Source organism: Leptodactylus fuscus, chromosome 9 (genome assembly GCF_031893055.1).
Source record: "Leptodactylus fuscus isolate aLepFus1 chromosome 9, aLepFus1.hap2, whole genome shotgun sequence".
NCBI classification, from domain to species: domain Eukaryota; kingdom Metazoa; phylum Chordata; class Amphibia; order Anura; family Leptodactylidae; genus Leptodactylus; species Leptodactylus fuscus.
Genome location: NC_134273.1, coordinates 59,219,837 through 59,241,841, shown reverse-complemented (window position 1 = coordinate 59,241,841; position 22,005 = coordinate 59,219,837).

The window sequence follows — 22,005 nt, the reverse complement described above, 5'->3', positions numbered from 1 at the left end:
GAGGGGAGATTTAATAGCAGTCTACAAATATCTGAAAGGTAGTCACAGTGCAGAGGGATCTACCCTATTCTCATTAGCACAAGGAAGTACAAGAAGCAATGGGATGAAACTAAAGGGAAAGAGATACAGATTAGACATTAGGAAAACTTTCTGACAGTGAGGGTAGTGAGAGAGTGGAATAGGCTGCCACGGGAGGTGGTGGGCGCTCCATCAATGGAAATCTTCAAGCGGAATCTGGATAAACATATAGCTGGGATGATTTAGGAAAACCTGCACTCGCAGGGGGTTGGACCCGATGGCCCTTGAGGTCCCTTCCAACTCTACCAAAAAGTAAAAAAGTAAAGTAAAGGCAACAAAGAACCAAATCACGAAACAAAGACAAATCCAGAAAACAAAGTTAATACTCGAAACTGATCAGGAATGCCAGAACAAAATTGCAGGACAGAGAAGAATCCAAGAACACAGCCATAGGTTAGTATTAGAGCAGTGAAATCAATGTCAGGAGCCAAGCACAAAGTTGCAAACTAATTAGCTAGCAAAGCTGGGTGATGAGGGAGCGGTTTATAAAGGCCTGCTCGGGAAGCTTCCCTATGTTGTTATGGCAAACTTAAAGCAGCAACAACCAATCCTAACAGAAAGCTTCCTTATGTTGACATAACAACCTTAAAGCAGCAACAACAGATGTAACATTCTTGACACTGTTCTTTTCATCTTGGAACACTTCACTTTATTGTCGGTCTCTCTTGTAGACCAATCTACCCACTGTCTCATCACTTTCCTCCAGATGACACCACACTTCTAGCTTTTTCCACTCTACATAGTCTCCTTGAGACTCCTTCCTTTCAAGAAAAAAAGACCTTATCTTGTGTCCTCCTGTGCAAGCCACAAGGTTGCATTACACCAGTGGTCTATTATACTGTATGTCTCTTTTCAACAGTAGGGACAGATCCAGAGGCAAGGCAAATGGTAAAATTCCCTTGTGTCTCTATCTCCAATGACAATAAAAAAGTAAAGAAAAGGAGAACTTTCACAAAAATGAAAATTGTAAGCAGAAATATATAGCACCAGCGGCACTACTGTTCCCAGGATGACTCTATGTACTGCTTTAACGTTCAACACACAGGGCAAGGCAATGGTGTGTAGGCAGTCCAAATCACTAACAAATAACACTGCTAATTGCAGAGTCCAGGTGGTGCACATTGCAAAAATATATATAAAAGTCCAGAAAATTTAACAGTTGAAGAAGCAAGGCAATCACCATAGCGATTTCTTTAAAAGCACAAATCTTTTATTCCATTTCTTTAAAAAAGTATAAGCACATCAACAGGAAGAATGGTAGCATTCATCAAAAAAAATTCCCAGCCGGGAATTTTTTTTGATGAATGCTACCATTCTTCCTGTTGATGTGCTTATACGTTCTTAAAGAAATGGAATAAAAGACTTGTGCTTTTAAAGAAATCACTATGGTGAGTGCCTTGCTTCATCAACTGTTAAACTTTCACAAAAATGTAGATAGATAGATAGATAGATAGATAGATAGATAGATAGATAGATAGATAGATAAAAATTAGAGATGAGCGAACAGTAAAATGTTTGAGGTTCGATACTCGTTTCGAGTAGCCCCTCAATATTCGACTACTCGAATCGAATATTGAACCCTATTATAGTCTATGGGGGGAAAATGCTCATTTCAGGGGTAGGCAAGGTTCGATCAAATTATACTTACCAAGTCCACGAGTGAGGGTCGGGCTGGATCCTCCAAGAAGTCTTCTCCGTGCAGGGTTCCCGCGGCATCTTCCGGCTCTTCATTCACTCTGCCAGGCATCGGGCCTGGGCAGAGCCGACTGCCCATGCCCGCACTACAAGCGGACATGCGCAGTCGGCTCTGCCCAGGCCCCATGCCTGGTAGAGTGAATGAAGAGCCGGAAGACGCCGCGGGGAAGCTGCACGGAGAAGACTTCTAAAGGTAGGAGAAGAACCAGCGTGGATTGGCCGACTGTATAGCATTCGGCCAATGAATGCTGGTTCTGCATCGAACTTTTACATTCGAACAGCGAGTGGTACTCGATCGAGTACGAGTATTTCAAATACCGTAGTATTCAATCGAATACCTACTCGATCGAGTACTACTCGCTCATCTCTAATAAAAATCTTTCCAGAATCTTGGAAACTCTTTACTGCAGCCAACAACACATTGTTGAAGCTGGAATTTATTTATTTTATTTTTTAATTTTATCTGAAAAGGAAATCGGAGATTTGGCATGAAGAATTTCTTAAAGTTGTCACTATTGCTATTCTAATTTCACAGATAGATATTAAGGTTTGGTAGCTTATTTTGAATATTATAGGTATATTGCAAAACTTCATTTAACTCATTGGATTAAATACTTTACATGTGCTCTTCTTTGGCTCATTTTCGTTTATATGCTATTTATATACTATTATATACTATTCATACTATATATGTATAACATATATATATATATATATATATATATATATATATATATATATATATATATATGTTAAATGTTAATAATAAGGACGATTAAATATGCAATAGCTACTAAGCATTCCATATCATACAGTAGCGTGTGGTCTCTTTAATTGCTGTTTTGCATGGTGATGACTTCCTCTGTTTTCTTCTTGTAACTTATTAATAATTAAGCTGGTAGCTGAATAGAGGTGTAATATCTGCTCCAGTCACAGTCAATAAAACTTCAACCACTGAGCAAGAGGCCCCCAGTGTGCTGCTAATGAAACCTCCGCCTTAACTCAAACCCACTTCATGGAGGTTTCAGGAGCGAAAGGCAGGAAGGGGATCTTGTGGTGTGAGCTTCAGTAAACCAGCTTTAAAAGAACAATTCCCAGCTGGCAAATTAGTAGCCACAAAACTGAGAATGTGTTTGTATCTCTCACTAACCCCGTGCTCTGAAGATTCAGAGGTAACATAAAAGCATCACTTTATAAAGACAGTAGGAGGAGGCAGCCGGTGGTGACTGATTTACACGATCCGCTCATCTTCTTAATGGAAGCAGCAAAGACAAGAGGCTTTTTAAATTTGATGTGTCTTCCGTGTCTTACGGACTGACAGTAGAAAATAATTCAATAGATCTTGGTCCTCTTAGTCCAGTTTTCATCCTGTAGTAAAACCGCAGACTTGGTTTGTTGGAAGATCTTTTCATTATTTTTAGACCAACATCTTTTAAAGCCACCTAGAGTACACTATCTGTCTAAACCTTAGCCCTGCTATTAGGAGATTTTCTACTGTTTTTCCTCTACTATTTATTACTTCTGACAACAAGCAATTACGCCAATTTTCTGGAGTAAATGATGACTGAAATCTACATCAGCTCCAAGCTGGCGTAGATTTCAGCAGCAGCACACCGACTGCCAAAGGATGCCCATAATTTATGATGAAGATTGCGCTTCATCATAAATTAGGCACATTCTTTGCCTGTACAGGGGATATCAAGACCGGGGCAGAAAATGTCAGTCTTGATGAATACCCATCTACCCCATCCACCAAAAACAGATTCCTCTGAGTGAAATGTAATTCATCACTCCTGAGAACACATTTCTATGGCTCCAGGGTCCAGTGGTGACATGCTTTACGCAAGTCTTACTAATGCTTGGCATTGTATGTGGTGATCTTAGGTTTACATTTAATTGTAGTAAGAGATAGAACAGAGAATAGACAGTCCAAACCAATCTGTGAGCTTGTGTGACTTGTTGCTTTGTTGCTTAAAGGGGTTTTCCCATCTCACCATTTCAGTGTGCAGTGCGCCTGTTGTGTCTTCTTCTCATTTCCTGTACTTATCTCCTCCCTTGTTGAACGAGACACTGAAATATGACAATATTTATGCAGATCAGATAGTATTCAGATGTTGTAGAGAAAGACTTAGTGTCATCTGTGTGTTTACATACAGAGATAACAGACTTGGCTTTATCAGATCAGAAAACTGCAATTAGCAAAACGGATTGTCCTACCAGCAGAGCAGTGAGTAAGGGATGTCACTATTCCTATCTCACAGGTCTGTGGTTATAATAATGCTGTGTAAACAGTTTGAGGAATAAGTTCTCATAGCAGGCAAACAAAGCAGCATTTCTAAAACAATATATTTAGGGAAAGTTTTCAATTTGACAAGAAACAAGAGACAAAAGTAGATGGCACTGCTCGCTACAATAGTATAGGCAAAAATAGTAATCCACTGATTAATGATAAGTCCTTATAGATCGGAAACACTTCTGATGAACGGTGGTGCTCACAACCCTTAGAACAACAGTTTAAAGATATGAAAAAATGAAGAGAGATGTGGGTGGGCACTCACCAATCAGTAGATGGCACTTTTCTTCTTTATGGAAAAATAAACACTTTATTGGAATATAATAAAACAAGTCCTCAGGGAGGGAGAGATGACATAGTTGGCAGAAAAAACAGGCAACAGCCGTTTCGCGTTAAGTCAAACGCTTTTTCAAGCCTAGTATTGTGGAGACTTATACAGCCATAGTTGCTCCACTGCACGGGAACATGGGAAGAATATGCAAATCTGTCTCCCAAGATGTAAACAGGTCTGGTTGGACTTCATCAGCACAGCCTAGAGAGAACTGATTTGGTAGAAATGAGACGCTGAGAGACCAAATTATGGGGATAACGTCCATCCTTAGGGATGCTCACTTCTACCAAATCAGTTCTCTCTAGGCTGCGCTGATGAAGTCCAACCAGACAGAAATGGTGCCGTCCGTAGCTGAGAAATTGATTTGGCTATAACCCCACATTATGCAGTAAAGACTTCTGGGAAAGTCGAGCATGATGTTCCGGGTGCTTCCCATAGAGGGCAGCATAACAGAGGCACTGTCTACATCCTGTTTACATCTTGGGAGACAGATTTGCATATTCTTCCCATAAGACCAATGTGTTAGGAGTGTTGATAGGTCCTCTTTATGTACAGAATACATTGTACATAGCGCTTCTAAAATACAATACAGTATGGGTATCCTTAATGTACAATATAACTACATGTGAAAGATGAGACATTTTAATAAGCCAATAAAGGTGAATTTACAGTTGTGTTTATGGGGGTGATTTTTGTTAGAGCAAATTTTTTCAACTTTTTTTAAATCCATTTTTAATGAGTTAATATAGCCGGGGGCCAACCCTAGAAATATGTGGGGAACAGTACGGTTTTACTATGATGAGCCTCTTGAGTACCAGACTAATTCTAGTGTTTGACTGACAGCATCTTGTGTCAGCCAATGGCTCAATTCATCAAACTTTAAAAAAATATGCCACAGTAATTGACAGAGTGACAAATATTGGAAGTGTAAATTATGTTACATATGCTGACTGAGCAAGCCACTGAGAAAAGGTGCTATAGAAAAAAGGGAAAACATAAAATTAATTATATATAAAAATAATCTACAGCAGCTCAAGCTATCTGATGCCTAAATAAAGTGTGCAGTAATATATTCTGCCTTATAATTGACATGCATCAATGTGATTATGAAAAATAATCCAGGAGGACGAGTAAAATAAGTCATAGTTATCTATTCAATGGCCTTTCCCAGCCCCAACCCAAACGGACCAGCAGTTTTTTGGGCATGACCAAGGGATGCAGAATTTTAACACAAGTACTCTATCATCTATTAAAAAAAGCCAAAAGAAAATATTTAATAAGAATTGTATATTTTGGATACTTTTTGAGCATTTCGAGTGTTGTGGCTCATTTTCTTATTCGGGGTTTGTTTCTGCTGGCTGTACTGACACTTTTGTAATACAAGGAAACTGAAGCTTGGGGAAGGGTAGGTCTCATTTTAAATAATTAAATTTGGGGCATTATAAAATGTAGAACACTGATCCTGGTGTCATATAAAAGATGAAATTCTCTTTGCTTCCAATTAAAGAAGGCAAGCCACTGAAGATTTGTTTCCTTTTGGATTTGGGTGGTTTGGTCCAAAGATTAGTTTCAGGTCAAATAAGATCAAACTAAAGCTTAAAATAGCTTAAAACATATGGTTTGACACTTTCTGGGCCCCTACGACACTATCTAATCCATATCTAGCTCTCTAAGGCAAACACAGCTAAAGGTATATCAAATTGACTGTGACATGTATGTCTATGGGAAAATGGATCATAAGCAGTGGATACAAACTGCTAGTTTAAACATACACTGCGCTGTCACTTGCTTTTACACATTTTAACATTACAAAATGGCATTGGTATTGAAAGAAGCACTGGCTCAGTTTTTTTTTATTTGGGAACTTTTTTTTAATATAATTTAGTTTTTGTTAGGTCAACACTGACGGACATAACATGGTGGAATATATAGAGTGTGGTGGACCTGTCTGCAGAACATGAATGTCTTAGTGGCAGTAGAGGTGGTAGCTGTGGGAATATGAGCGGCGGTACAGTATGGAATAATGTGATGGACCAAGGAATAGATAATGTCTGGCTTTTTAGAATTTGCAGGCAATATCAGCAGTACAATAAATGGAGAATGATACAGGAAACAGTGGCAAATCTATTCAGTGGCATCGGCTTGTTGTTTGTATGTATAGGGTAACAAAGAACATGGTTGTCCCCAAAAAAATAAGACACGTTTTTTGCCATGACATTGGCACTTTGTATATGTTGGTTGAGTGAATGAATGAATGAATGAATGAATGAAAGTGTTAAATGAAATGATGTGAAAACTGCCTTCTCACAGACACAATAGTAAAGTTCTTCCTCCCCCCACTCCTATGATTTTTCTTACTATGTTTTCTGATTAAATCTAACTAAATTGTGTTCTAATAGTTGTCATTATTCATTCTACTACAATGTTGGTGTTTTTATCTCAGCAGGAATTGCTTTGGATAATGCAGTGATGATAGAACAACTTTACCTAAGCTTGCAATATTGCAAAATGGCTTTTTTCCCCTACTCATAGCATCTTATATTGTGTATCTGACATCAGCAGTATAATTCCAGTGATGTCAGCTCATGCCAGAAGCCATGTGGTCTTTTTTTTTCCCTCTCTGTTTCGATTTTGTTAAAAAGTAAACTTTAAGAAGATTCAAGTTGAAATCAGTTTTCTCATCTCTACTCCCAATGCCAACTGGCAACTACGTTTTCAACTGGTGAGGTTTCAGGAAGTACTGTAAGACAAGGAGAACTTCAATCTTGGTGTCATATAACAGATAAGAATCTTCAGTGAACTTTTTAATCCCAGAGATATAACTGTTTGAAGTGACTTCCACAGTATCATCTTCCCAACATTACATTAGAGCCCACCCTCTGTACTGTAGAAAAAGGCAGGAATTTTCCTAGGCAGGTTCTAGTTCTGGGTCACCCATGGCTGTTTCACTACCACACTGACCTTTCAAAACTATCTAGGCAACTATAACCAGTCAATAGAGAGTTGGAGCTAATCTCTTCCTGTTTTCAACAGTTCTTGACCTGGAACACACAACCCAACTACTGTCTACATCTAACAAACTCACTCTGGTAAGTAAACCTTCCTAGTAAAGGATTTATTTTTGGCTGCTGATCTGTCAGTGATACGGCCCCTCCACCCATCCTCCACATACAAGAACAAAATTACTGTATCAGAGCTCCACGTCCAAGGATGAGTTGTTGTGTGGCAGAAATGTCTATAGGTCTTAAAAGTTCATCAAACCAAACAGACTAAAGTGCAACAGAGACTCCACCAGAGAAAGTGAACGCACAACACAAAAATATATTTACGAAGGAAAACCACTTACAACATCAACCCCTTACAATTTTTCTCCTGCTGACTTCTACAATTTTATTGTGCTTGACCACAAATAATAGAAGTGGAATGGGCAGGCCTACGGATACCAAAGGTCTTTTGCAATTGGTAATTTAGACATTGCTTTAATTCAGCTAAAAAAAACATAGTAGTAAAATTAAACTGGCCAATCATGACAACCACTCCTAAGGTTTCCATGTTCTTATCAAGAGTAACCTTCAAGTATTGTATAAGACAAAAGCATACCAATTTTCCTGAGATACAGTCCTATGAAAAAGTTTGGGCACCCCTATTAATCTTAATCATTTTTTGTTCTAAATATTTTGGTGTTTGCAACAGCCATTTCAGTTTGATATATCTAATAACTGATGGACACAGTAATATTTCAGGATTGAAATGAGGTTTATTGTACTAACAGAAAATGTGCAATATGCATTAAACCAAAATTTGACCGGTGCAAAAGTATGGGCACCCTTATCATTTTATTGATTTGAATTCCCCTAACTACTTTTTACTGACTTACTGAAGCACAAAATTGGTTTTGTAACCTCAGTGAGCTTTGAACTTCATAGCCAGATGTATCCAATCATAAGAAAAGGTATTTAAGGTGGCCAATTGCAAGTTGATCTCCTATTTGAATCTCCTCTGAAGAGTGGCATCATGGGCTACTCAAAACAACTCTCAAATGATCTGAAAACAAAGATTGTTCAACATAGTTGTTCAGGGGAAGGATACAAAAAGTTGTCTCAGAGATTTAACCTGTCAGTTTCCACTGTGAGGAACATAGTAAGGAAATGGAAGACCACAGGGACAGTTCTTGTTAAGCCCAGAAGTGGCAGGCCAAGAAAAATATCAGAAAGGCAGAGAAGAAGAATGGTGAGAACAGTCAAGGACAATCCACAGACCACCTCCAAAGAGCTGCAGCATCATCTTGCTGCAGATGGTGTCACTGTGCATCGGTCAGCAATACAGCGCACTTTGCACAAATAGAAGCTGTATGGGAGAGTGATGAGAAAGAAGCCGTTTCTGCACGTACGCCACAAATAGAGTTGCCTGAGGTATGAAAAAGCACATTTGGACAAGGCAGCTTCATTTTGGAAACAAAAATTGAGTTGTTTGGTTATAAAAAAAGGCGTTATGCATGGCGTCCAAAAAGAAACAGCATTCCAAGAAAAACACATGCTACCCACTGTAAAATTTGGTGGAGGTTCCATCATGCTTTGGGGCTGTGTGGCCAATGCCGGCACCGGGAATCTTGTTAAAGTTGAGAGTCGCATGGATTCCACTCAGTATCAGCAGATTCTTGAGAATAATGTTCAAGAATCAGTGACGAAGTTGAAGTTACGCCGGGGATGGATATTTCAGCAAGACAATGATTCAAAACACTGCTCCAAATCCTCAGGCATTCATGCAGAGGAACAATTACAATGTTCTGGAATGGCCATCCCAGTCCCCAGACCTGAATATCATTGAACATCTGTGGGATGATTTGAAGCGGGCTGTCCATGCTCGGCGACCATCTAACTTAACTGAACTTGAATTGTTTGTCCAAAATACCTTTATCCAGGATCCAGGAACTGATTAAAAGCTACAGGAAGCGACTAGAGGCTGTTATCTTTGCAAAAGGAGGATCTACTAAATATTAATGTCACTTTTCTGTTGAGGTGCCCATACTTTTGCACCGGTCAAATTTTGGTTTAATGCATATTGCACATTTTCTGTTAGTACAATAAACCTCATTTCAATCCTGAAATATTACTGTGTCCATCAGTTATTAGATATATCAAACTGAAATGGCTGCTGCAAACACCAAAATATTTAGAACTAAAAATGATTAAGATTAATAGGGGTGCCCAAACTTTTTCATAGGACTGTATATCCATGGACATTAATGCAGCACATACTGTATTGTAGTCTTCTCTGTACATTCTTCTGGACAGCCTTATCATGAGCTTGCTGGAACATGTCTTCTAGGATCCATGCACAGTAAGGCACAAGAGATTAGGAAGATTAGGCACTCATGTTCAATGATGCAGCTGGATTAGTGAACATTTCAGTTCACCTTAAAGCTGCTCAGTGAGGTCAAGAGTATCCTCACAAAATCTGAAAAACCTTCTTGAGGCTAAGGCTCCACATAGCAAGCCGAAGCTTGAAAACGCAGCGGAAAAGACAATGGTGGAAAGCATCACGTTATTTTACACAGCGCTTTTCACATACAGTCTATAAAGTTTTCCTTTGCAGACCTTTGCGGGTACTGCATTTTCACAATGCAAGGCCCCCGCCTAAGACTAAGGCCAAACATAATTGAACGCAGAAAAAAATCCTGCAAAAATGAGGCAGAAAACAGTCTCCAAAATGCTTATGTTTTTCCTTCCTTTTCCTTTTCAAATTGTATTCTTGCCTCCCCCATATAAGACTTCGTTCACATCTTCATCTTAATCCGTTTGGAGGAGTCCACATGGGGACCCCCCGAACAGACTACCGAACGCATTGGCAAGCGGTGTACAGTGAAAGCACACAGACCTCATAGACTATAATGGGGTTTGTGTGCTTTCAGCACAATCTCGGCATGGAACATGCGGACAGAAAAGTAGTTCACGATCTACTTTCCTGTCCGCGTGATTTGTGCGGGCAGCATGAGGAAAGCACACGGACCCCATTATAGTCTATGCTTTCACTGCACACCACTTGCCAATTCGTTTGGTCGTCCGTTCGGGGGGGTCCCCATGCAGACTCCCCCGAATGGATTACCAACGCAGATGTGAACGAGGCCTAAGGCTAGGGGAAAAATGCTGCTTTCCGGTAATTTGTGGTTTTAGCACTAGAGCCTACTTTTCACTTGTCAAGACAATGGGCAGAAAGGAGACATGATTAAGGTGAGCTAGAGCAGAGATATCCTTGGGAGATTTGATTATAACTAGGGATGAGCAAATCAGTTCATAATGAACCATTTTTGACCAGAATGTTCCAAATTGTAAATTTTTTAACAAAACTGAACAATTTGGGATTTGTCTTGGACATACTAAAATAGCTGTCACGAATAGATGTTAGCGGGACAACCGCCTATATTATTCTAGTAGCCATGACAGTGTTCTACACTATATTTTAAGCCAATTTAAGGTATGGTTCATACCAAACTTGTTCGACCTGAAATGAATCACTAACCGAAACAGGCCAAACCTGAAACAAAATGAAACCTGAGGTATTCGCCCATCTTTAATTATAACTGGTGTAGGAAAATTCCCCCTCAGTTTTATTTGGGTGTTGTTTTAGCATTGTTTCTCGTAGAATGTTTTCCTGTATACTCTCGATTGGTGTTTTTTTAAAGCTGAGTTCTAATAGATCTCTTTATGGAAAAAAAAACAAAAAAAAAACATGAGAAACGGAGCAGAAAAACTGCTAGGAGAAAACAAAAATGATACAACCCCCCCCAAAAAAAATCTCAAGTAATACTAGTGTTTAATATAGCGGGGTTTTTTTACAATCCCCCCAACTATGGCTAAAAACTAAACATTTGGAAAGCTTCATGGAATTAGTTTTATGCATTCAAACTTTATCATGCTAAATAAGGTGAGGGCCTTTCCAAAGTGAGCAGCACTCAATATAGACTGTTAGAATGTTAAGAGATTACATTATTGGAACTAAGCTTTCCAATACCAAACCTGAAAAACTCAAAAAAAAAAAAAAAAAAAAAAAAAGACTGCAGAATGTGTTTGGGCAATAGGTGATCTTAGAACAACTCCCAATTACTGATTTATCTCTCAGATCGCAGGATGGTGAGAGTGTGTTATTGAGTCCAATAAAAGTGTACTCCATCGTATATCACCAACTGAAACATTGCATAGCTCATGTTTATTTCATGTGTAAAGTCACTTAAGTCACTTGGACCAAGCGTCATTGATGCCCCAATGCCCAGGCCAAATTTAGCACTTTTGCATGCAATATCTTTTTTAATGGCTTTGCATAGCTGAAGTATTTTTACAATGTTTTCTTCAGGACACATAAAGCTTGAATTAAGAAACCTAATTTGTTAAATAAATTGAATATTGTTTTCGCTAGTAGTAGAAGAATGGTATAAAATGTGAAAAAAGCAAATCTGACTTCTTTTACTTTAAACAAAATTGTTTTTATATATACTTTTGCACGTAATCAAATTAAAATGTGCTTTCCTAGTTCTTCTGATCGAAGGTGCTACATAATATAGCTTTTCAACAAAAATGAAGTTTTATATAGTTTTATATTCAGTAGGGCTTATTTTCTGAACCTTTAGTCCATGTGTAAATTAACCAGAAGTTTAGTATAGTAGAGGGCTGTAAACTGCTTGTGTTATCTCTAGCTAGGCTCCCTGCTGAGACAGAGCAAACATCTAGTAAGTAGGTGATGGGATAAGGTGGCAGGGGAACAAATTCAGCTGGCACCAAAGTGAATGGAAAGTCCGTAAATCATGGGTGTTTGACTTTAATTAACATGAATGCAGCATCGGCAATCAGAGTAATGTAAATAGACAGATTAGCAAAGTCTAGAGGTAAAAGGGAATGTGTCATCAAAAATTGACCTATTTTTTAAACTGTGTACATATTTTTAAAGAATTTATGTGTGTGTGTGTGTGGGGGGGGTTATTTTCCACATGACTATCTATATTTTCAGTAAGTCCTAAGTCCTGCAATTTTCCTTTGGCCTCTAGGCTTGTTAATAGACTGACACTTGCCAGTTCTGTTGCAGTAGTAACCTTTACGTCATAAACATTATTTTACGAAAATATAAATATTCTGCAGATATCATCACTAGGGTTGAGTGATCGCGTTCGGAAAAAATTGGATTCCGATTGGCGATCAAGAAAATTTCACGATCGCGATCGGAATTCCGAACACGATCTTTTTAGGTGGGATCGAGATCGGTAGTATTTCCCACAATGCCTTGAAACTGAGTATATAGTGTATACTCAGTGTGAAGGCTCCGCTGTGATTCCATAGGAATGAATGGAAGCAGCCGGCACACAGCCTTAACCCCCTGCGCACCGGCTGCCTCCATTCATTCTAATGGGAGACTAAAGTAACATCTCTAGTAGCTCATTACCTCCAGAGATGGCTGCTCTGCTGCTCTTCGCGTCGCTGCCGCTCCAGCTGAAGTCTTCTTTGCCTCGCTGCCCCCTACTTGCCAGGTTAGGAGAGTGCAGGTGGGTTAGGAGAGTGTGGGTGGGTACGGGGCGGGGAGACGTGACGGCTACCCTCCCAGTACCCGCCCACACTCTCCTAACCCGTGCACACTCTCCTAACCTGGCAAGGAGGGGGCAGCGAGGCAAAGAAGAATGCAGCTGGATAAGCAGCGAGGCGAAGAACAGCAGAGCAGCCATCTCTGGAGGTAAGTGGACACCAGGGGGGAGTAAGTAGCCAGAGGATTAAAAAAAAATCCTCTGGCTACTTAGTGATTCACTACACAGCGTGGATTCTAACAATTGTTAGATTCCATGCTATATAGTGAATAGGATTGCTTTTAAAATCCGATCTCCGATTAATAAAAAAATCCCTTTGACTTGCATTGGGATCGGAATTGGGATCGAGATCGGGTTCGAATGAAAAATGATCGGAAATAGGATTTTAAAATCGATCCTGAAAAGTTAGGATCGGCTCAACTCTAATCATCACGTATCTTATCACATCCCCAATGAGTCAGCTCCAGACTTTTGCTGACTATGGCCATGACTAACCTGTAAAGCATATCACTGAATACTGTTGACAGAGCAGAGGAGAAGCTTAGGGAAAATGGCAGCCCCCATAATCTTGTACAGAAAATAGAATAAAAAAGTCTACAATCATAAAATGAGAACAAGTCTAAAAAAGTGATATATTTCACTGGTTTTAATAAATATATTTACAAAAATGGAAATACATCCCTTGAATAGTTTTCTATGAATAGTTGTTATGCTGATTTTACTTTCGGAGGTTCTTTAGGCTGCAACTAGAGAGTTCTCTGTAATGAGGGACAATGACATTGCCTTGCTTTGGTTAAGGTAGCATGACACCAATGACAGGATCTTTTAAAAGGTGACAGTGGTGGCATCCTATGACAATGTCATTCTAAAAGTCACTGAGCTCCTCCATATGATTCACCCTACTTCAATGTTCATCTGTCGGAGCTTACATGGCTATAAGCTTGTATCCATATCGCATTTACTATGTAGAATTGCTTTATCAGCTTTTGGTCAAATATTCTCAAGAATTGGTATTTATTATCTTTTCATGGGTAAAATAGCCATGTCTCAATAGAAAATAAAACAGTTTGGAGGACAGTCAGCTCAGTGGCGTAACTAGGAATGGTGGGGCCCCGTGGCGAACTTTTGACATATCCCCCTTCTGACTGACTGACCTTCCCCCACATTTCTACATGCACTATTATGGCCCATAGTGGCCACTGCACACAGTATTATGCCCCATAGTGGCCACTGCACATATTATGCCGCATAGTGGTCCCTGCACACAGTATTATGCTCAATTGTGAACCACCCATGAACAATTATTTTACTCTGGGGTGACCCTAGAATATAATAATTGGAGACCCAGGGGAGGATACAAACATAAAAAAAACTGTTACTTACCTTTTCCTGGCTCCAGCGCACTACCAAATGATGTTGGCTATCTCTAATAATGGACCAGATGTCAATTTAGCCAGGGCTTGTGTCGAAAGTCAGGAGAGGTAAGTAATGTTTTTTATGTTCCCTCACCACCCCGGGCCTCCGATCATTATACTCTGTGGTCTGAAATGATCCACTGAGTATAATGATTGCATTGTTTGTGGGGTTCGCGGGCCTCACTTACCGATCCCAGCTCCTGTTCACAGCCACATCCACAGAAGTGGAAGCGCTGGCAACCGTGAGCAGGAGCCAGGATGGGTAAGTAAATAGGGCCCGTTACCTGCTGGAGTGAATGTCCTGGGCCCTGTGGCAATCGATACTGGTGCTACCCTGATAGTTACGCCCGAGTCAGCTATAGGTGTCACTAGGCAGACAGATTTCTACCTCCTGAAAAAAGCAATTTTACATTCTTTAGGTAACATTGCCTTAAATGCACTAAGTTCTGAGCCAACAGGAGAGTGACCAATAACAAAAAGAGTAAATGTACACCATGGAGTAATGCACGTGTATGCAAACTCTGAGTAAGGGCTTGTTCACATCTGCGCCAGGTCTCCGTTCTGCAGGTTTCCATTTCCTGCACAAAACAGAGGCAGGATACGGAAACCTGCAGGACTCTTTCTCACCCATTCATTTGGCCGGACCCGGTCTGTGGTTTCCATCTTCTCGCATGCAGAAGACGGAAACCACAGAATGGAGACCCGAATGCAGGTGTGAACCTAGCGTAATCTATATGAAAAAAGCAGTTGGGCTAGTTTGCTATGAAGGCAGTATTAGTTCTAGGTGCATTTAAGTCCAGATAGGACATGACGCCATGAGCAGGATAGGGGAATTCTATGGGGATTAAAACCTTAGAGTACAGAGAGAGAACTTATATTGATATTTTTCTGTTTGCTCTACAGCACAAGGCTCCACAGGATGCATCAGTCCTAAACATGAAGATGTTGTTGCCTATTTGAGGAGCCATTAAAATGCACATTTACTAACCCTGAGCCATCATCAATCTCCATAAGACTCCTGATGGATTAGTGCAGTGTACTATACCTCCTGCAAGAAGAGAGTCATTATGTGCCTGTCAGGCTGTCACTATGCTAGGCTTGAACTCATAAACAGCAGGGTTGGTGTGTCAGTATCATGTCATTACATAGAACCAATACTTTTAAAATTATAAAACCACTCCGAAAAGCAAATTGATTGAACGCAAGAAAAACTAACTGTACCAGTATCATAGATTTATGTGATACATAGATTTTCATTAAAGTAGAACCGCAAATTTACATTAGTTCTACCATTTTCTAAATGAATATTTTTCATTGTATCAGATACATCTGGTTATGTATAATACATAAAAATATCTATCCAATTCCCTCTGTTTGATATAAATCTACACAGGATAAACTGTGATTGTTACGTCCGCACCCGTTCGAACTTCTACTTTTTGATTCCTTGTTTAGGGTTCTTTTTGTATTGTCTGAACACTGTCCTATTCTTTCACTTTGGTTTCCTTTGCTCCTCTAATAGTTAATGTTAGCCTTACCCTTTGTTCACATCTGCGTTCGGTATACCGTTTGGTAAGTCCGCATGGGGGCCCCCCGAATGGAATACCTAACGCAATTGCAAGTGGTGTGCAGAGAAAGCACACAGACCCCATAGACTCTAAAGGGGTCCGTGTGCTTGCTGCGTGCTGCCCGTAAGAATCATGCGGACAGGAAAGTAGATTGCAAACTACTTTCCTGTCCACATGATTCCTGCGGAGATCTGGCGGCAAGTACACGGACCCCATTATAGTCTATGGGGTCCATGTGCTTTTACTGGCACACCGCTTGCAGTTGCGTTCGGTATTCCATTTGGGGGGGTCCTCATGCGGACTCTCCCGGACGGAATACCAACGCAGATGTGATCAAGGCCTTACCTGTGTAATTGACAGCCTATCTTCCTACCAGGTCTGGGGTGGGTTCTTCCTTCCTATATATTGTTTGCTCACATTCACATTGGTTCTTGCTATTGTCTAGTATGTGCTAGCTATTTTATCTTGCTTTTTTTTAACCTGTATTTATATTCCTGACCTCTGGTTTATCTTTGACTACTCTCTTGGATTCTGATTGCGTCACTCGACTGTTACCGAGCCTAGGCTAGCTGACCTCTGTTTGTTGTTGTTCTTCCTATCTGCGTTCTGTGTCATCATGTATATCTAGGAAGCGCTTTGCCACCCAGTTGTCCTCTGCTGCCTATGGCAGTGAGGCGAGTAGGCATTGACAGGGCGGGGGTTTCAGCTTAGGGCTCAGTTTCTTGCCATGTCCCTTCCCCCTGGTTTCACCAGCAGCTGCTGGGGAATTGCTTCTCTAGCAATTTCCTTACAGTGATAGGGTAAAATACTGGTCTAACGGTGCAAAATAAATCCAAAAATAGTGAATCTTCAGATCCAGGTTCACCTTAATAATAGTAATTAACTTCCTAACATATACATATTTCTATATTTTTAGCTTTTTAAAGAGGAGCTTTCAACACCTTCACCAACCAATCTGTTAATGGGCCTCATTCCATTGATTCCAGTTGGAATTTTTTTTCTAGATCTCACTGTTTCCAAGCAATTGGTACAGTTAGATTGGCTGTCTGATGTGCTATTTAAGCTCTGTACTGTCACATGGGAAATGTCAGGCAGTAGCAGGAAAGAGGTTGTTATTCAGGGCTCCAAAAAGAGGTGCTCTCCTGACAGTACAGAGCCTAACTAGCATATCAGGCACCAAAAATAACAGCACTTATTGGCCAGGAATGGTCAAGCTAGAGAAAAAATTCCAACAACAGATAATCAGGGAAGCAGCATCTTTACCCCATTGGTCAGCTAATTTAAGAAAGCACAGTGTTTTGGAGAGTGTTGTAGTTTTTTAAATAAAATATTATGTTCAGAATTTGGACAAATTCTGATTTTGAGGCAGATTCTTCCTCAGTGGGAGGCAGAAGAAATATGTGCCCTGCTTGATCTTTGCCATTGATACTGTGGCTGATTCAACTGCGTAACCCACGGCATGAGCCCCTCTGCTGATAAGTCCCATTCATGTGAGGTTAGCCACAGTGGAAAGCCAGAGGGCTGGAAAGTGGACAGTCTATCTCAAAATCCTGTTCACTTTGATTCCGGTGATTGTCGGAATGTGCCCCGAGTCGGCAGACCCCCAAAACTGGGAGATAGAGACCGACGGGTGCTGGCCAGAGAAACCGCACCCAAGCAATGGCTCACATACACCAGGAGTTTCAGCAGGCATCCGGGAGTATTGTGCCGATCAATGCCATCCGTAAGGAAGCATCTGCTGGGTTCTACCAACTATTGGATATGAATAAATGTTATTTTTCTATTCTAACAAAGGTGTCCAAATACTTATTGGTAGACTGTGTATAAGATGATTGGGTATTTATTTGTGTGTAGAGCCACACTTCTGCCCTTAAACCGCCCTTATGTGAGCCTCTGTCAAAAGGAAAACGCATATGTGCAACTAAGCATTGGTAATTCTCCCATTTCCAAGCAAACTCTGATGTCTCTTTTGCAGGTAAATTGTTAATTTTATGATATGCAAAAGAGAGAAAAGTTCTTTGGGGAATGTTTTAGTATGTCTGGGCACCATGCTCTGCTACAGCTTATTTCCCCTATGCTTGACCCATCTGCACCCTTCAGTGTGTGGATGAGTCTCCTGCTGGATTCCAACATCAGAAGCCTATACTGCACATGATATAATATAGCACAGCCAGGAGCACTGTTGGAACTGTTGAAGTCCAAAAGAAGAAGGATTTACAGAAAATGAATAAAAGTTATACCAAATCTCCATAAAACTATTTATCAATCTGCTCATCTTGTCCTACTGTATACCATGCTGTCTATAGATCAAACACCAAGTTCAATATGACAAGTACCCTTTAAATATATTACATAAGTAAGCCTTCTGTATCACACAATATCACTGTTTAGTTATTAAAATAAAACATGGTTTATTTCTATCCCTCCATCTATTTTCAGCCCCTATAGATGGAAATGTGACTTGCTACTATTACGATACAGTAAGAGCCATCGTGCGATGAGCATCACTGATGTTACCAGCTTTGAATGAACGCTCATAAAAAAATGACTGCCTTCAATGCAGTCGATACACTCGAATGAGTATACATATAAATAATACACAGTGAATGAGGAAAGTAACATGTAAAAGAGATACATTCCCAGCAGGGAGATTGATAGATGAAGAACATCCATGAGGTGTAAACACAAACATCAACTTATCCCATAGGCACAAAGAATGAGGGGGGGAAATATACATAATGACAGTCAATGTTAATCTTGCTGTGTAAGTCAGTCTCTGTGATTTCAAGACAAGACTGGAGCGATATTCCCATTAGAGGGTAAATTTAGCAGAATTCTTTATGCGCCTTATTATTAATGAAAAAAAGCCATTTTTATGTGGGATTCTGATGCCATTGCATTTTGTCATTATTTTTATCTCTTAGGAAAAAAATAATCCCAGCGTTTCTAGTGGGATCTGCAATACAGGAGATGGGAGCCGACAGCGCACGTTTGCATATAGTACTTAAATGTTTCAATGTCAGGCCTCTGATACCAAAACATTATTATATTTTGTGAAAAAAAATCTCCCTTTTCTACCCGTGTAAACCAATTTCAGAAAGAGATACCCATATATCAAACTCCTCTAGTGTCTGAGGAAAATCAGATTATGAAGGCTCCACATGAAAAAACTCATAATATTTCACTTTCTGCAAAGATCTGAAAAGAGCAGCACACAGGCAATTCTCTTAAAGTGGCAGCCGTTCTATTGTATTAATCTTCGGAAAATGTCATCCGACATTTATCCAAGAATAATCACTCCTGTCTTATTACAGATTCTACTATAGCTCGGGTATATTGTATAGACCACCTCAGCCTACCTATATTTAGCTATACTCCTTTGAGTATCAAAAAAAGATGCACAGACGCATTTCCATCTCTACATGTTTGTAATACAAATTAAAAAATAGCCAATATTAAAGTAGTGAAAAAAGATATTGATTGTAGTCTATATGTGTGTGATTGTTATAGACGTGACCAATGTCGACTGCCAATAAATTAAGGATTTCTCACTATACAAATTCAATACAATTTTGCAATACGATACAAAAGTCGTCAGGCTGCAATGCACTTCACAAGCACTGGGCGGTTATACATAGACATTAGAGATGAGCGAGTAGTATTCGATCGAGTAGGTATACTACAGTATTCGAAATACTCGTACTTGATCGAATACCACTCGTTATTCGAATGGAAAAATTCGATGCAGAACCAGCGTTGATTGGCCGAATGCTATACAGTCGTCCAATCAATGCTGGTTCTTCTCCTACCTTTAGAAGTCTTCTTCGTGCAGCATCCCCTCGGCATCTTCCAGCTCTGAATTCACTCTGCCAGGCATCGAGCCTGCGCAGAGCTGACTGCGCATGCCCGCACTACAAGAAAATGGCTGCTTTGACTGTAAGCGGCCATTTTCTTGTAGTGTGGGCATGCGCAGCCAGCTCTGCCCAGGCCCGATGCCTGGCAGAGTGAATTCAGAGCCAGAAGATGCCGCGGGGACGCTGCACGAAGATGACTTCTCAGAGAATCCACACACGTGTGATTTTTCAATTCCATACTGAGACTTCCTCCTATAGCCAAAGTGTATTGCAGATGTGGTGAATAAATCTGCAGATGTTCCGTGTACTGCAAGTCTGCCCTCTGTACCTTTGTTCCAGATTGTGATGTATAAACATACTATGCCAAAACAGGGATAGGACCCATAACCCAATCCCTACAATGCAGTTATGGCTTGTGTGGTATAGTTAGGTAAAACATCAGCCAGGAAAACACTTTTGGCCAGACTGCTGCTGCATTATTGTATCTGACTGATTATGAAAAATTGGGGACCACACCTAATTTTTTTCAATTATTTATTTAAAAAAAACATATAGAGTTCCTACTATATTTCATAACTAAAGATGTGCAGATCAGTTTGGATCAAACCAGATTCAACCCAAGTTTTCCTAAAGTTATGGGTTTAACCTGAATCTGAAACTTTGTGGATCCTTGGCCCATGAACCAAATTTTTAATCATTATCTACTTTGGGATATCTTCAGACCCCAGGGTCTCTCTCTCTCTCTCTCTCTCTCTCTCTCTCTCTCTCTCTCTCTCTCTCTCTCTCTCTCTCTCTCTCTCTCTCTCTCTCTCTCTTCTCTCTCTCTCTCTCTCTCTCTCTCTCTCTCTCTCTCTCTCTCTCTCATAAAAATGAAACAAACAGTCATTAATAAAACTTATATGGCAATAAAGTGCCCACAAATAACACAAATGACCCGTGTGGACTATCTTATTAAAAATTTTAAATATGATGCAATCAATGTACTCCACCGAATATGACACTAAGTCCAATAAGTAGATCTTTAAAAAATTAATTAATTGATTCATTGAATTAATGTAAACAAAAAAGACAATAGTAAAACATAAATAATTCAATTATCACACTTTCTCATACTGATTCAGTGACATCTCATTGGCTAGTTTACGTAATGTAATAGGAGTTAGTAGAGTTCATTGGCTAGTAAACTCTAGTAACCACATTTTTGGACACTGAATCCCAACATGTATCACAGTGTGGGGCATCTCAAAGGCACCATGCTCCAGAGTATGGAAACTCCTTTTCTGACAGAAGGAGTCCAATCTCTAAAGGGATTAATTGTGAACTATGATTTGGGCAATCAGCAATTTCATCACTTAGATAGAATGAATGATTTCAGTGATGACGGCCCATTGAGCAGTGGTGAGCTCCCTGTGTCCTCCCTGCACTAAAGGGGCCCCTACATTTAATAGATTAATCACAGACATGGCAAGACCAAGATTAATCCCTTCTCGAGGAATCAGTGATTCTAGGACTTAGATAACAATAACAATTCCAAATGCAGCAAACTTCTGACCACTTTTATTGGTGCCTTCACTCAACCAGAATTTTGTCCTTTGTCTTTTCAAGAAGAGTATCAGGGAATTTAAGTTCCTTATTAGAGATGAGCGAGTAGTATTCGATCGAGTAGGTATTCGATCGAATACTACGGTTTTCAAAATACTCGTACTCGATCGAGTACCACTCGCTGTTCGAATGTAAAAGTTCGATGCAGAACCAGCATTGATTGGCCGAATGCTATACAGTCAACCAATCAACGCTGTTTTTTCTCCTACCTTTAGAAGTCTTCTCCGTGCAGCTTCCCCGCGGCGTCTACCGGCTCTTCATTCACTGTGCCAGGCATCGGGCCTGGGCAGAGCTGACTGCGCATGTCCGCTTGTAGTGCGGGCATGCGCAGTCGGCTCTGCCCAGGCCCGATACCTGGCAGAGTGAATGAAGAGCCGGAAGATGCCGCGGGGACGCTGTAAGGAGAAGACTGCTCGGAGGATCCAGCCCGACCCTCACTCGCGGACTTGGTAAGTATAGTTTGATCGAACGTTGCCTACCCCTGAAACGAGCATTTTCCCCCCATAGACTATAATAGGGTTCGATATTCGAATCGAGTAGTTGAATATTGAGGGGCTACTTGAAACGAATATCGAACCTCGAACATTTTACTGTTCACTCATG